Raw genomic sequence first — 16,522 nt, 5'->3', positions numbered from 1 at the left:
GATATTTAATAGCAGCATGCTTAGTGTGAATAGTTACTTTAGAATCAATAATATAAGGTCTGAGCTTATCACAAGCAAATACAACTGCTAAAAATTCTTTTTTCAGTTGTAGCATCATTTCTCTTGGCATTGTCTAGAGTTTTACGAGCATATTGAATAACATTTAATTTATTATCAACTCTTTGCCCAAGAACAGCACCTACATCATAATTGCTAGCATCACAAATAATTTCAAAAGGTAAATTCCAAGCAGGTGGCTGAACAATAGGTGCGGAGATTAATGCTTTCTTAAGTATTTCAAAGGCTTCTACACAATCAACATCAAAGTCGAATGGTATATCTTTTTCTAATAAATTAGTCAAAGGCCGAGAAAATTTTGAGAATTCCTTAATGAACCTCCTATAAAAACCGACATGACCAAGGAAACTTCTTATACCTTTGATGTACTTGGGACACGACATCTTTTCAATAACATCAACTTTAGCTTTATCAACCTCAATGCCCCTTTCAGAAATTTTGTGCCCCAAGACAATACCTTCATTAACCATAAAGTGGTATTTCTCCCAATTCAAGACAAGGTTAGTTTCTTCAAATCTCTGCAAAACTCAATCAAGGTTGCTTAAGCAATCATCAAAAGAGGATCCATAAATGGAGAAATCATCCATGAATACCTCACATATCTTTTCACAAAAATCAGAAAATATTGCCATCATGCATCTTTGAAAGGTAGCAGGTGCATTATATAAACCAAAAGGCATACGTCTATTAGAAAAAGTACCGAAAGGGCAAGTAAAAGTGGTCTTAGATTGATCATCAGCTGACACAGGTATTTGGGAGAAACCAGAATAACCATCTAGAAAGAAAAAATGTGTATGTTTGGATAATCTTTCTAGCATTTGATCAATAAAAGGTAAGGGGTAATGATCTTTTTTAGTAGCCTTATTTAATTTGCGGGAATCAATTACCATCCTATAACCTGTAATAATTCTTTGTGGAATCAATTCATCTTTATCATTAGGAACGACAGTAATACCTCCCTTCTTAGGAACACAATCGACATGACTTACCCACTCACTATCAACAACGGGATAAATTATACCTGCCTCAAGGAGCTTTAGTATTTCTTTTCATACCCCTTCTTTCATCTTAGGATTAAGTCGTCGTTGGTGATCAATAACTGGTTTGGCATCTTTTTCCAAATTTATTTTGTGTTGACATAGAGTGGGACTAATGCCCTTAACATCATCAAGAGTATATCTAATAGCAGCACGGTGCTTCTTCAGGGTTTTCAATAATCTTTCTTCCTCCTTCTCTGAAAGGTTAGCACTAATAATAACAGGATATATCTTCTTTTCATCAAGATAACCATATTTGAGAGTATCAGGTAATGGTTTAAGCTCAAACACGGGGTCTCCCTTGGGTGGAGGAGGATCCCCTAAGATTTTAATAGGAAGTTGTGTTTTAGAATAGGTCCCTGTTTAAAGAACAATTCAATTTATTTCACTTCTTTCATTCATATACATATCATTTTCATGGTCTAGCAAATATTGTTCTAAAGGATCACTAGGTGGTACGACAATAGAAGCAACACAAATAATTTCATCTTTACTAGGCAATTCTTCTTCACGGTGTTGTCTATGAAATTTAGAAAAGTCGAACTCATGAGACATATCACCTAAACCAATAGTAATAACATCCTTTTGCAGTCTATCCTAGCATTAACAATGTTTAAGAAGGGTCTACCAAATATAATGGGACAAAAGCTATCTTGTGGGGAACCAAGAACAAGAAAATCAGCAGGATATTTAGTTTTCCCACACAATACTTCAACATCTCTAACAATCCCAATTGGTGAAATAGTATCTCTATTGGCAAGTTTAATTGTGACATCAATATCTTCTAACTCAGCAGGTGCAATATCATGCACACTCTCGTTGTAAAAGTCAATAGGTATTGCACTAGCACTAGCACCCATATCAGACAAGCCATGATAACAATGATCTCGTATTTTATCAAAAATAACAGGCATGCCTACCACAGGTCTATGTTTATCTTTAGCACAAGGTTTTGCAATTCTAGTAGTTTCATCACAGAAATAAATAACATGCCCATCAATATTATCAGCTAAAGATCCTTAACAATAGCAATATTAGGTTCAACTTTAACTTGCTCAGGAGGTGTATAGGTTCTAATATTGCTTTTACGAACCAAAGTTGAAGCTTTAGCATGATATTTTATCCTAACAGGAAAAGGTGGTTTCGCAACATAAGCAGTAGGAACAATAGGATCATTATAACTGATAGTCTTTTCTTCAACTTTAATAGGTGCAGCTACTTTTAGTTCTATGGGAGGATGATATTTAAACCACTTCTCTTTAGGGAGATCAATATGAGTAGCAAAAGATTCACGGAAAGAAGCTACTATCTGAGAGTCAAGTCCATATTTAGTGCTAAATTTACGGAAAACATCAGTATCCATAAAAGATTTAACACAATCAAACTTAGGTGTCATACCCGACTCCTTACCTTCGTCGAGATCCCAATCTTCAGAGTTGCATTTAATTCTTTCCAATAAATCCTATTTGAATTCAATTGTCTTCATCATAAAAGAACCAACACAAGAAGTATCGAGCATGGTGCGGTTGTTATCAGAAAGCCGAGCATAAATTTTTTGAATAATCATTTCTCTTGAGAGCTCATGATTGGGGCATGAATATAACATTGACTTAAGCCTCCCCCAATCTTGAGCGATGCTTTCTCCTTCGCGAGGCCAAAAATTATATATATAATTACGATCATGATGAACAAGATGCATAGGATAAAACTTCTGATGAAATTCCATTTTCACTCGTTTGTAGTTCCATGATCCCATATCATCACATAGCCTATACCATGTCAATGCATCTCCCTCCAAAGATAAAGGGAAGACCTTCTTCTTGATAACATCATCGGGCATACCTGCAAGCTTAAATAATCCACAAACTTCATCTACATATATTAAGTGCTCATCAGGATGTAATGTTCCATCTCCGGCAAAAGGATTAGCTAGCAGTTTTTCTATCATACCCGAAGGAATTTCAAAGCAGACATTTTCATTTTCAGTAGGTTCAATAGTTTCAGTAGGTTGGGGAGCAAATCTTTGCTCTACTGGTCGGGGTGAAGATACCCCTAACAAGCCCGTAAGAGGATTACTTTCCATAGTAACAAGTGACAGTAAATTTCAGCACACTATATAAATTTTTCCTTACCAAATTCCACCTACCAAAGGCGCTTCACTCCCCGGCAACAGTGTCAGAAAAGAATCTTGATGACCCACAAGTATAGGGGATCTATTGTAGTCCTTTCGATAAGTAAGAGTGTCGAACCCAATGAGGAGCAGAAGGAAATGATAAGCGGTTTTCAGCAAGGTATTCTCTGCGAGCACTGAAATTATAGGTAACAGGTAGTTTTGTGATAAGATAATTTGTAACGAGTAACAAGTAAAAAAAGTAAATAAAGTGCAGCAAGGTGGCCCAATCCTTTTTGTAGAAAAGGACAATCCTGGACAAATTCTTATATAGAGTAAAGCGCTCCCGAGGACACATGAGAATTATCGTCAAGCTAGGTTTCATCACGATCATATGATTCACGTTCGGTACTTTGATAATTTGGTATATGGGTGGACCGGTGCTTTGGGGTGTTGTCCTTACATGGAAAAGCATCCCACTTATGATTAACTTTTATTGCAAGCATCCGCAACTACAACAAAAGTATTAAGGTAAACCTAACCATAACATGAAACATATGGATCCAACAGCCCCCTACGAAGCAACGCATAAACTAGGGTTTAAGCTTCTGTCACTATAGGAACCCATTATCTACTTATTAATTCCCAATGCCTTCCTCTATGCCCAAAAAGTGGTGAAGTGTCATGTAGTTGACGTTCACATAACACCACTAGAGGAGAGACAACATACGTCTCATCAAAATATCGAACGAATACCAAATTCACATGACTACTAATAGCAAGACTTCTCCCATGTCCTCAGGAACAAACGTAACTACTCACAAATCATATTCATGTTCATAATCACAGGGGTATTAATATGCATATAGGATCTGAACGTATGATCTTCCACCAAATAAACCAACTAGTATCAACTACAAGGAGTAATCAACACTACTAGCAACCCACAGGTACCAATCCCAGACTTAGAGACAAGAATTGGATACAAGATATGAACTAGGGTTTGAGAGGAGATGGTGCTGGTGAAGATGTTGATGGAGATTGACCCCCTCCCGATAAGAGGATCGTTCGTGATGATGATGGCGATGATTTCCCCCTCCTGGAGGGAAGTTTCCCCAGCAGAACAGCTCCGCCAGAGCCCTAGATTGGTTCCGCCAAGGTTCCGCCTCATGGCAGCGGAGTCTCATCCCGAAAGCTTGCTTATGATTTTTTCCTCAACGAAAGACTCCATATAGCATAAGATGGGCATCAGAGGGCCACCAGGGGGCCCACGAGGCAGGGGGCGCGCCCAGGGGGGGTAGGGCACGCCCCCCACCCTCGTGGCCAGGGTGTGGCCCCCCTCTGGAACTTCTAGCACTCAGTATTTTTTATATATTCTGAAAATGACTTATATGAAGTTTTAGGACTTTTCAAGCTGTGCAGTATAGGTCTCTAATATTTACTCCTTTTCTAGCCCAGAATCCCAGCTGCTGGCATTCTCCCTCTTTATGTAAACCTTGTAAAATAAGAGAGAATAGACATAAGTATTATGACATAATGTGTAATAACAGCCCACAATGCAATAAATATCGATATAAAAGCATGATGCAAAATGGACGTATCAACTCCCCCAAGCTTAGACCTCGCTAGTCCTCAAGCGAAAGCCGAAATCGGAAAATATGCCCACATGTTTAGAGATAGAGGTGTCGATAAAAATAAAATACAGACATGAGGGCATCATGATCATTCTTAGAACAACAACTTATATAATTCTTGTCATATGATCTCTTATGCTAGAGTAACAATTCAATCACAATTTCAAGTATGAATCATAAACTTCATTGAAAACTAACAAACTATAATCTCAGTCATTGGGGCAATTGCAATTTATCATAACATAGGAAAGAGTCAATATAAGAGCTTTCCAGCAAGTCCACATACTCAACTATCATATAGTCTTTCACAATTGCTAACACTCACGCAATACTTATGGGTATGGAGTTCTAGTCGGACATAGAGAAAGATAGGGGCTTGTAGTTTTGCCTCCCAATGTTTTACCTCAAGGGTAATGTCAACAATAATAGTTCATGAAAACTCACATCCAATTAGCCATATATACCAGGATCTTTCAAACATGTTGTGCTTGCCAAAAGATAAAATGTAAAAGGAAGGGTGAAGATCACCATGACTCTTATGCAAGGTAGGAGATAAAAGTAGAAGATAGGCCCTTCGTAGAGGGAAGCAGAGGTTGTCATGCGCTTTTATGGTTGGATGCACAAAATCTTAATGCGAAAGAACGTCACTTTATATTGCCACTTGTGATATGGACCTTTATTATGCACTCTGTCGCTTTTATTTCTTTTGTATCACACGATTGTATAAAGCTTATTTTCTCCCACACTAATAAGTCATACATATTTAGAGGGCAATTTTTATTGCTTGCACCGATGACAACTTACTTGAGGGATCTTACTCAATCCATAGGTAGGTATGGTGGACTCTCATGGCAAAACTGGTTTAAGGGTGTTTGGAAGCACAAGTAGTAACCCTACTTGGTGCATGGAATTTGGCTATCATAAGGGGGAAAGGCAAGCTCAATCATGTTGGATGATCCATAACAATATAATTTATCTCAGATGTAAGAAAACATAACCCATTATGTTAACTTCCTTGTCCAATGTCAACTCTTTAGCATGTGTAATTTTAATGAGTGCTCACAATCATAAAAGATGTCCAAGATAGTGTATTTAAATGTGAAGACCTCTCTTTCTTTATTACTTCCTATTAATTGCAACATGACCAAAACTATGTTTGTCAACTCTCAACAACTTTTATTCATCATACTATTTCTATGTGAGCTAATTACTCTCCATAAGGTCCATATGATCTCTTCATTTCTTTTTATTTCTTCTCTTTTCTTTTATTCACTCAAGATCATGGCAAAATAATCAAGCCCTTGACTCAACACTAATCTTTATTATATATAGCTCACGGACTTGATTACATAGAAGGATCATAAAGCAAAACTCACAACTAGATCATACTAAAAACTTTTATTCTACTAGATCAAAATATTATCAAAAGGATCGCAGTAAGAAAAATGGTAAAGATAAAAGTGATGGTTATACGATACCGGGGCACTCCCCCAAACTTGGCAGTTGCCAAGGGGAGTGCCCATACCCATGTGATTATATCTCTTTTGTTGGTGAAGAAGATGGTGGTGATGATGGATAGTCGCACATCGAGCGCCGGAGGTCTTCTAACTTGCGGATAATGCCTTTGAGTGCGATGATATGCTCCTTCAACAAAATATTTTCACGTGTGAGATACTTATTTTGTATACGAGCTAACTCAATCATCTTGAAAGCTTCGATCTCAGTTGGGGTAAAAAGATTGTGATCAAGTTGAAGGATGTCTTCTGTTGCCGGAACTCAGTCCTCCGTGGTCTTCTTGATCCCTTTATCCTTGTTGATCTCCATGGGTTCTTCTCTCTTCAGCTCTATCTTCATTAGCCAAGCATCGTTGCCCTCACTATTGAAGGAGGAGGGGGACGACATGATGCTTGGCTTTGACAACCCTGGAAGAAAATAGCTCGAAACAAGAATAGGAGATTTTTGCGTGATACGGGAGTCAAAACCTTTGGGATATTATATAATGAATTTTTACTGACCAAAAGAAGTATCGTGCAAGAAAACGGAGTCCGGAGAGCGCACGAGGTGCCCACGAGGGGGCGCACCCAGGGGGGTAGGGCTCGCCCTCCATCCTCGTGGAGCCCTCGTGTCCTTCCCAGACTACTTCTTATTTTTCTATTTTTATGAATATTCCAAAACGGAGAAAAATTGCCATTAGAACTGTTTTGTAGTCGGTTTACTTACCGTACCACATACCTATTCCTTTTAGGAGTCTGAAACATTCTGGAAAGTGTCCCTTATGTATTCCTCCGGGGTTACAATTTCAATAACATTGGTTTCAATATTTATAGGATCACCTGAGATATAATGTTTGATTCTTTGATAGTTCGCCATCTTCGGATTTGTGCCTTCGAAGTTGTTGATTTTAATGGCACCGGAACGATAGACCTCCTCGATAACGTAACGACCTTCCCATTTAGAAAGAAGCTTTCCTGCAAAAACTCTTAAAACGAGAGTTGTATAGCTATACATAATCACCTACAATAAACTCACACTTTTGTATCCTTTTGTCATGCCATCTTTTAACCTTTTCTTTAAACAATTTGGCATTCTCATAGGCTTGGGTTCTCCATTCATCGAGTGAGCTAATGTCAAATAACCTTTTCTCACTGGCAAGTTTGAAATCATAATTGAGCTCTTTAATAGCCCAATAAGCCTTATGTTCTAGTTCGAGAGGTAAGTGACATGCTTTTCCATAAACCATTTTATACGGAGACATACCCATAGGATTTTTATATCCAGTTCTATAGGCCCATAATGCATCATCAAGTTTCTTGGACCAATTCTTCCTAGATCTATTAACAGTCTTTTGCAAAATTAATTTGAGCTCTTTGTTACTCAATTCTACTTGACCACTAGACTGTGGGTGATAAGGAGATGCAATTCTATGATTAACGTCATACTTAGCAAGCATTTTACGAAAGTCACCATGAATAAAATTTGAACCACCATCAGTCATTAAATATCTAGGGACTCCAAACCTTAGAAAAGTAACTTCTTTAAGCATCTTAATAGAGGTGTTATGATCAGCACTACTAGTTGGAATAGCTTCTACCCACTTAGTAACGTAATCAGCAGCAACTAAAATATGTGTATATCCATTAGAGGCAGGAAAAGGTCCCATATAATCAATGCCCCAAACATCAAATGGTTCAATAACAAGTGAATAATTCATAGGCATTTCTTCATGTTTACTAATATTACCAATTCTTTGACATTCATCACAAGACAAGACAAACTTACGGGCATCCTTGAAGAGAGTAGGGCAATAAAAACCAGATTGCAATACCTTGTGTGCAGTTTTATCTCCAGCATGGTGTCCTCCATAAGCCTTGGAGTGACACTTGCGTAGGATCTGTTCCTGTTCATGCTCAGGTACACAACACCTAATAACACTATCTACTCTTGTTCATGCCCAGAAGTAATGTCTTAAATCATAGAAAACCTTTTTCTTTTGCTGGTATGTGAAACTAGGTGGTATAAATTTAGCAACAATGCAATTAGCATAATCAGCATACCATGGAGCAGTATGAGAAGCATTTATGACATTTAATTGTTCATCAGGAATGCTATCATCAATAGGTAGTGGGTCATCAAGAACATTTTCTAACCTAGACAAGTTGTCTCCAACGGGGTTCTCAGCTCCCTTTCTATCAATAATATGAAAATCAAATTCTTGAAGCAAGAGAACCCATCTAATAAGTCTAGGTTTAGCATCTTTATTTTCCATAAGATATTTAATAGCTGAATGATCAGTGTGAATAGTTACTTTAGAATAAACAATATAAGGTCTGAAGTTATCACAAGCAAATACAACTGCTAATAATTCTTTTTCAGTTCTAGCATAATTTCTCTGGGCATTGTCTAGAGTTTTACTAGCATATTGAATAGCATTTAATTTCTTATCAACTCTTTGCCCTAGAACAACACCTACATCATAATCACTAGCATCGCACATAATTTCAAAAGGTAAATTCCAGGTAGGTGGCTGAACAATAGGTGCAGAGATTACTGCTTTCTTAAATATTTCAAAGGCTTCGACACGATCATCATCAAAGTCGAATGGTATATCTTTTTCTAATAAATTAGTCAAAGGCCAAGAAATTTTTGAGAATTCCTTAATGAACCTCCTATAAAAACTGGCATGACCAAGGAAACTTCTTATACCTTTGATGTCCTTGGGACACGACATCTTTTCAATAGCATCAACTTTAGGTTTATCAACCTCAATGCCCCTTTCAGAAATTTTGTGCCCCAAGACAATACCTTCATTAACCATAAAGTGACATTTCTCCCAATTCAAGACAAGGTTAGTTTCTTCACATCTCTGCAAAACTCGATCAAGGTTGCTTAAGCAATCATCAAAAGAGGATCCATAAATGGATAAATCATCCATGAATACCTCACATGTCTTTTCACAAAAATCAGAAAATATAGCCATCATGCATCTTTGAAAGGTAGCAGGTGCATTACATAAACCAAAAGGCATACTTCTATAAGCAAAAGTACTGAAAGGGCAAGTAAAAGTGGTCTTAGATTGATCATCAGCTGACACATGTATTTCGGAGAAACCAGAATAACCATCTAGAAAGAAAAAATGTGTATGTTTGGATAATCTTTCTAGCATTTGATCAATAAAAGGTAAGGGGTAATGATCTCTTTTAGTAGCCTTATTTAATTTGCGGGAACCAATTACCATCCTATAACCTGTAATAATTCTTTGTGGAATCAATTCATCTTTATCATTAGGAACGACAGTAATACCTCCCTTCTTAGGAACACAATCGACATGACTTACCCACTCACTATCAACAACGGGATAAATTATACCTGCCTCAAGGAGCTTTAGTATTTCTTTTCATACCCCTTCTTTCATCTTAGGATTAAGTCGTCGTTGGTGATCAATAACTGGTTTGGCATCTTTTTCCAAATTTATTTTGTGTTGACATAGAGTGGGACTAATGCCCTTAGCATCATCAAGAGTATATTCAATAGAACCACAATACTTCTTCAGAGTTTTCAATAATCTTTCTTCCACCTTCTCTGAAAGGTTAGCACTAATAATAACAGGATATATCTTCTTTTCATCAAGATAAGCATATTTAACAGTATCAGGCAATGGTTTAAGCTCAAACATGAGATCACCCTTGGATGGAGGAGGATCCCCTAAGATTTCAACAAGAAGTTTTGTTTCAGAATAGTTCCCTGTTTAAAGAACAATTCAATTTATTTCCCTTCTTCCATTCATATACATATCATTTTCATGGTCTAGCAAATACTGTTCTAAAGGATCACTAGGTGGTACGACAATAGAAGCAAGACCAATAATTTCATCTTTACTAGGAAATTCTTCTTCACGGTGTTGTCTATGAAATTTAGAAAAGTTGAACTCATGAGACATATCACCTAAACCAATAGTAATAACATCATTTTTGTAGTCTATCCTAGCATTAACAGTGTTTAAGAAGGGTCTACCAAATATAATGGGACAAAAGCTATCTTGTGGGGAACCAAGAACAAGAAAATCAGCAGGATATTTAGTTTTCCACAAAAGACTTCAACATCTCTAACAATCCCAATTGGTGAAATAGTATCTCTATTGGCAAGTTTAATTGTGACATCAATATCTTCTAACTTAGTAGGTGCAATATCATGCATAATCTTGTTGTACAAGTCAATTGGTATTGCACTAGCACTAGCACCCATATCACACAAGCCATGATAACAATGATCTCCTATTTTAACAGAAATAACAGGCATGCCTACCACAGGTCTATGTTTTTCTTTAGCACAAGGTTTAGCAATTCTAGCAGTTTCATCACAGAAATAAATAACATACCCATCAATATTATTAGCCAAGAGATCCTTAACAATAGCAATATTAAGTTCAACTTTAACTTTCTCAGGAGGTGTATAGGTTCTAATATTGCTTTTACAAACCATAGTTGAAGCTTTAGCATGATCTTTTATCCTAACATGATAAGGTGGTTTCTCAACATAAGCAGTAGGAACAATAGGATCATTATAAGTGATAGTCTTTTCTTCAACTTTAATAGGTGTAGCTACTTTTACTTCTATGGGAGGATGATATTTAAACCACTTCTCTTTAGGGAGATCAATATAAGTAGCAAAAGATTCACGAAAAGAAGCTACTATCTGAGAGACAAGTCCATATTTAGTGCTAAATTTATGGAAAACATCAGTATCCATAAAAGATTTAACACAATCAAACTTAGGTGTCATACCTGACTCCTTACCTTCCTCGAGATCCCAATCTTCAGAGTTGCGTTTAATTCTTTCCAATAAATCCCATTTGAATTCAATTGTCTTCATCATAAAAGAGCCAGCACAAGAAGTATCGAGCATGGTGCGGTTGTTATCAGAAAGTTGAGCATACATTTTTTGAATAATCATTTCTCTTGAGAGCTCATGATTGGGGCATGAATATAACATTGACTTAAGCCTCCCCCAAGCTTGATTGATGCTTTCTCCTTCGCGAGGCCGCAAATTATATATATAATTACGATCATGATGAACAAGATGCATAGGATAAAACTTCTCATGAAATTCCAATTTCAATCGTTTGTAGTTCCATGATCCCATACCATCACATAGCCTATACCATGTCAATGCGTCTCCCTCCAAAGATAAAGGGAAGACCTTCTTCTTGATAACATCATCGAGCATACCTGCAAGCTTAAATGATCCACAAACTTCATCCACATATATTAAGTGCTCATCCGGATGTAATGTTCCATCTCCTGCAAAAGGATTAGCTAGCTGTTTTTCTATCATACCCGAAGGAATTTCAAAGCAGACATTTTCATTTTCAGTAGGTTCAATAGTTTCAGTAGGTTGGGGAGCAACTCTTTGCTTTGCTGTTCGGGGTGAAGATACCCCGAACAAGCCCCTCAGAGGATTACTTTCCATAGTAACAAGTGACAGTAAATTTTAGCACACTATATAAATTTTTCCTTACCAAATTCCACCTACCAAAGGCGCTTCACTCCTCGGCAACGGCGCCAGAAAAGAGTCTTGATGACCCACAAGTATAGGGTATCTATCGTAGTCCTTCCGATAAGTAAGAGTGTCAAAACCAACAAGGAGCAGAAGGAAATGATAAGCGGTTTTCAGCAAGGTATTCTCTGCAAGCACTGAAATTATAGGTAACAGGTAGTTTTGTGATGAGATAATTTGTAACGAGTAACAAGTAACAAAAGTAAATAAAGTGAAGCAAGGTTGCCCAATCCTTTTTGTAGCAAACTACAAGCCTGGACAAATTCTTATACAGAGTAAAGCGCTCCCAAGGACACATGGGAATTATCGTCAAGCTAGGTTTCATCATGATCATATGATTCGTGTTTGGTACTTTGATAATTTGGTATATGGGTGGACCGGTGCATGGGTGCTATCCTTACTTGGACAAGAATCCCACTTATTATTAACTTGTATTGCAAGCATCCGCAACTACAACAAATGTATTAAGGTAAACCTAACCATAGCCTGAAACATATGGATCCAAATCAGCCCCTTACGAAGCAACACATAAACTAGGGTTTAAGCTTCTGTCACTCTAGCAACCCATCATCTACTTATTACTTCCCAATGCCTTCCACTAGGCCCAAATAATGGTGAAGTGTCATGTAGTCGACGTTCACATAACACCACTAGAGGAGAGACAACATACATCTCATCAAAATATCGAATGAATACCAAATTCAGATGACTACTAATAGCAAGTCTTCTCCCATGTCCTCAGGAACAAACGTAACTACTCACAAAGCATATTCATGTTCATAATCAGAGGGGTATTAATATCCATATAGGATTTGAACGTATGATCTTCCACCAAATAAACCAACTAGCATCAACTACAAGGAGTAATCAACACTACTAGCAACCCACATGTACCAATCCCAGACTTAGAGACAAGATTTGGATACAAGAGATGAATTAGGGTTTGAGAGGAGATGGTGTTGGTGAAGATGTTGATGGAGATTGACCCCCTCCCGATGATAGGATCGTTGGTGATGATGATGGCGATGATTTCCCCCACCTGGAGGGCAGTTTCCCCGGCAAAGCAGCTCCGCCAGAGCCGTAGATTGGTTCCGCCAAGGTTCCGCCTCGTGGCGGCGGAGTCTCGTCCCGAAAGCTTGCGTATGATTTTTTCCTCAACGAAAGACTCCATATAGCAGAAGATGGGCATTGGAGGGCCACCAGGGGGCCCACGAGGCAGGGGGCGCGCCCAGGGGGTAGGGCGCGCCCCCCACCCTCGTGGCCAGGGTGTGGCCCCCCTGTGGAACTTCTTGCACTCAGTATTTTCTATATATTCTGAAAATGACTTCCGTGAAGTTCCTGGACTTTTGGAGCTGTGCAGAATAGGTCTCTAATATTTGCTCCTTTTCCAGCCCAGAATCCTAGCTGCCGGCATTCTCCCTCTTTATGTAAACCTTGTAAAATAAGAGAGAATAGGCATAAGTATTGTGACATAATGTTTAATAGAAGCCCATAATGCAATAAATATCGATATAAAAGCATGATGCAAAATGGACGTATCAGCTTCCAACTAGCAAAATTTGTACCATCAAAGTAAGGACCTCTACGGTGGTAATTTCCCTTGCTGGACACCATACTCTCCTAGGTTGTGAAACCAAGGCTATGAACACCAAAATCTATGGAAATCAAAGCAAATGGATCGAAAGTATGTCTAGAGGGGGTGATTAGACTACTTGACCAAATAAACCTACACATGCAACTCTAAGAGTATAGGAGCGGAATGTAAAACAATTGCATATGAGGGTAAAGGGAGGAGTTTGAGGGAGCAAACGCAATGTTGACACAGAGATTTTTGGCATGGTTCTGATAAGTGGTGCCATCGTACATCCACGTTGATGGAGACTTCAACCCACGAAGGTTAACGGTTGCGCAAGTCCATGAAGGGCTCCACCCACGAAGGGTCCATGAAGAAGCAACCTTGTCTATCCCACCATGGTCGTCGCCCACGAAGGACTTGCCTCACTAGGGTAGATCTTCACGAAGTAGGCGATCTTCTTGCCCTTACAAACTCCTTGGTTCAACTCCACAATCTTGTCGGAGGCTCCCAACTGACACCTAGCCAATCTAGGAGACACCACTCTCCAAGAAGTAACAAATGGTGTGTTGATGATGAACTCCTTGCTCTTGTGCTTCAAATGATAGTCTCCTCAACACTCAACCCTCTATCATAGGATTGGATTTGGTAGAAAGAATATTTGAGTGGAAAGCAACTTGGGGAAGGCTAGAGATCAAGATTTAAGTGGTTGGAATGGAATATCTTTACCTCAACACAAGTGTAGGTGGTTCTCTCTCAGAAAATATGTATTGGAAGTGTAGGCATGTTCTGATGGCTCTCTCCACAAATGAAGAGTTGGTGGAGGGGTATTTATAGCCTTCACACAAAATCAAACTGTTACACACAAATCACCAAACTTGGTGGGACCGAATCATGAAACTCGGTCAGACCAATTTAGTTCAAAATGTGAACGTTAGGATTCTCGGTGGGACCGACATGTCAACTCGGTGGGACCGATTTCGTTGGGGTTAGGGCATAACGTAATCTCGGTGAGACCTATTAAACAAACTCGGTGAGACCGATTTTGGTAATGGACTAACAGAGAGTTGGCCAGGCAAACTCGATGGGACCGATTCGCTCATCTCGGTTGGACCGAAGTGTTACGAAAGGGAAACAGAGAGTTTACATTGCATTCTCGGTGGTACTGATCGCTCATCTCGGTTTGACCGAAACGTTACGAAGGGAAACTGAGAGATTACAATCCCATCTCGGTGAGACCGAGACCCCTATCGGTGAGATCAAAAAGATTAGGGTTTCTGGCAGTGGCTTTGTCAATTGAACTTGGTGGCGCTGGATAGAAAGAATCAGTGGGGCCGAGTTTGACTTTTGGTGTGGGACATATGTGGATATGAGAAAGTAGTGGAGGCTTTTGGAGCATATCACTAAGCATTTTGAGCAAGCACCTCATTAGGCAACACCTCATCCCTTCTTAATAGTATTGGCTTTTCCTATAGGCTCAATGTGATCTTGGATCACTAAATAGAAAATGTAGAGTCTTATGCTTTGAGCTTGAGCCAATCTTTTATCCTTAGCATTTTGAAGGGTCCACTTTCTAATCCATGCCATGCCAACCATTGAGCTTTCCTGAAATATTCATCTTGGAATAGCATTAGCTCAATGAGTTATATGTTGTTAGGAATTACCAAAACCACCCAGGGATAGTTGCACTTTCATCAATAATCTCGTTCACATCTTTATGTGATTAGTTCACATCTCCATGTGACTAATACCAAAAGGGTTTACTAAAGTCAATAATCTAGTTCACATCGCTATGTGATTAACACCAAAAGAGTGATCATGTTTTGCTTGTGAGAGAAGTTTAGTCTACGGGTCTATAACATTAAGATCCATATGCATTTCGCAAATTTCTATGTCTACAATGCACTGCACAGAGCTACTCTAGCTAATTGCTCCCACTTTCAATATGTATCCAGATCGAGACTTAGAGTAATCTAGATCGATGTAAAAAGCTTGCATTGATGTTACTCTTTACGATGAACGCTTTTATCACCTCCATAACCGAGAAATATTTCCTTAGTCCTCTAAGGATAATTTTGACCGTTGTCCAGTGATCTACTCCTAGATCACTATTGTACCCTCTTGCCAAACTTATGGTGAGGTACGCAATAGGTCTAGTACACAGCATGACATACTTTATAGAACCTATGACTGAGGCATAGGGAATGACTTTTCATTCTCTTTCTATTTTCTACCGTGGTCGGGTTTTGAGTCTTTACTCAACTTCATGCCTTGCAACACAGGCGAGAACTCCTTCTTTGACTGTTCCATTTTGAACTACATCAAAATCTTGTCAAGGTATGTACTCATTGAAAAAACTTATCAAGCGTCTTGATCTATCTCTATAGATCTTGATGCTCAATGTGTAAGCAGCTTCATCGAGGTATTTCTTTGAAAAACTCTTTTCAAACACTCCTTTATGCTTTCTAGAAAATTCTACATTATTTCCGATCAACAATATGTCATTCACATATACTTATCAGAAATGTCGTAGTGCTCCCATTCACTTTCTTGTAAATACAGGCTTCACCGCAAGTCTGTATAAAACCATATGCTTTGATCACTTTATCAAAGCATATATTCCAACTCAAAGATGCTTGTAGTAGTCCATAGATGGATCGCTGGAGCTTGCTCACTTTGTTAGCACCTTTTAGGATCGACAAAACCTTCTGGTTGCATCATATACAACTCTTCTTTAAGAAAACCATGAAGGAATAAAATTTTGATATCCATTTTCTAGATTTCATAAAATGCGGCAACTGCTAACATGATTTGGACATAATTTTAAGCATCGATATGAGTGAGAAAATTTGATCGTATACAACACTTTGAACTTGTCAAAAACATTTTGCGACAATTCGAGCTTTGTAGATAGTAACACTACTATCAGCATCCATCTTCCTCTTGAAGATCCATTTATTCTTAATGACTCACCGATCATCGGGCAAGTCAATCAAAGTCCATACTTTGTTCTCACACATGGATCCCATCTCAGATT

The sequence above is a fragment of the Triticum dicoccoides genome, chromosome 3A, assembly GCF_002162155.2.
Source record: "Triticum dicoccoides isolate Atlit2015 ecotype Zavitan chromosome 3A, WEW_v2.0, whole genome shotgun sequence".
Taxonomy (NCBI): Eukaryota; Viridiplantae; Streptophyta; class Magnoliopsida; order Poales; family Poaceae; genus Triticum; species Triticum dicoccoides.
This window is presented reverse-complemented; position numbering follows the sequence as displayed.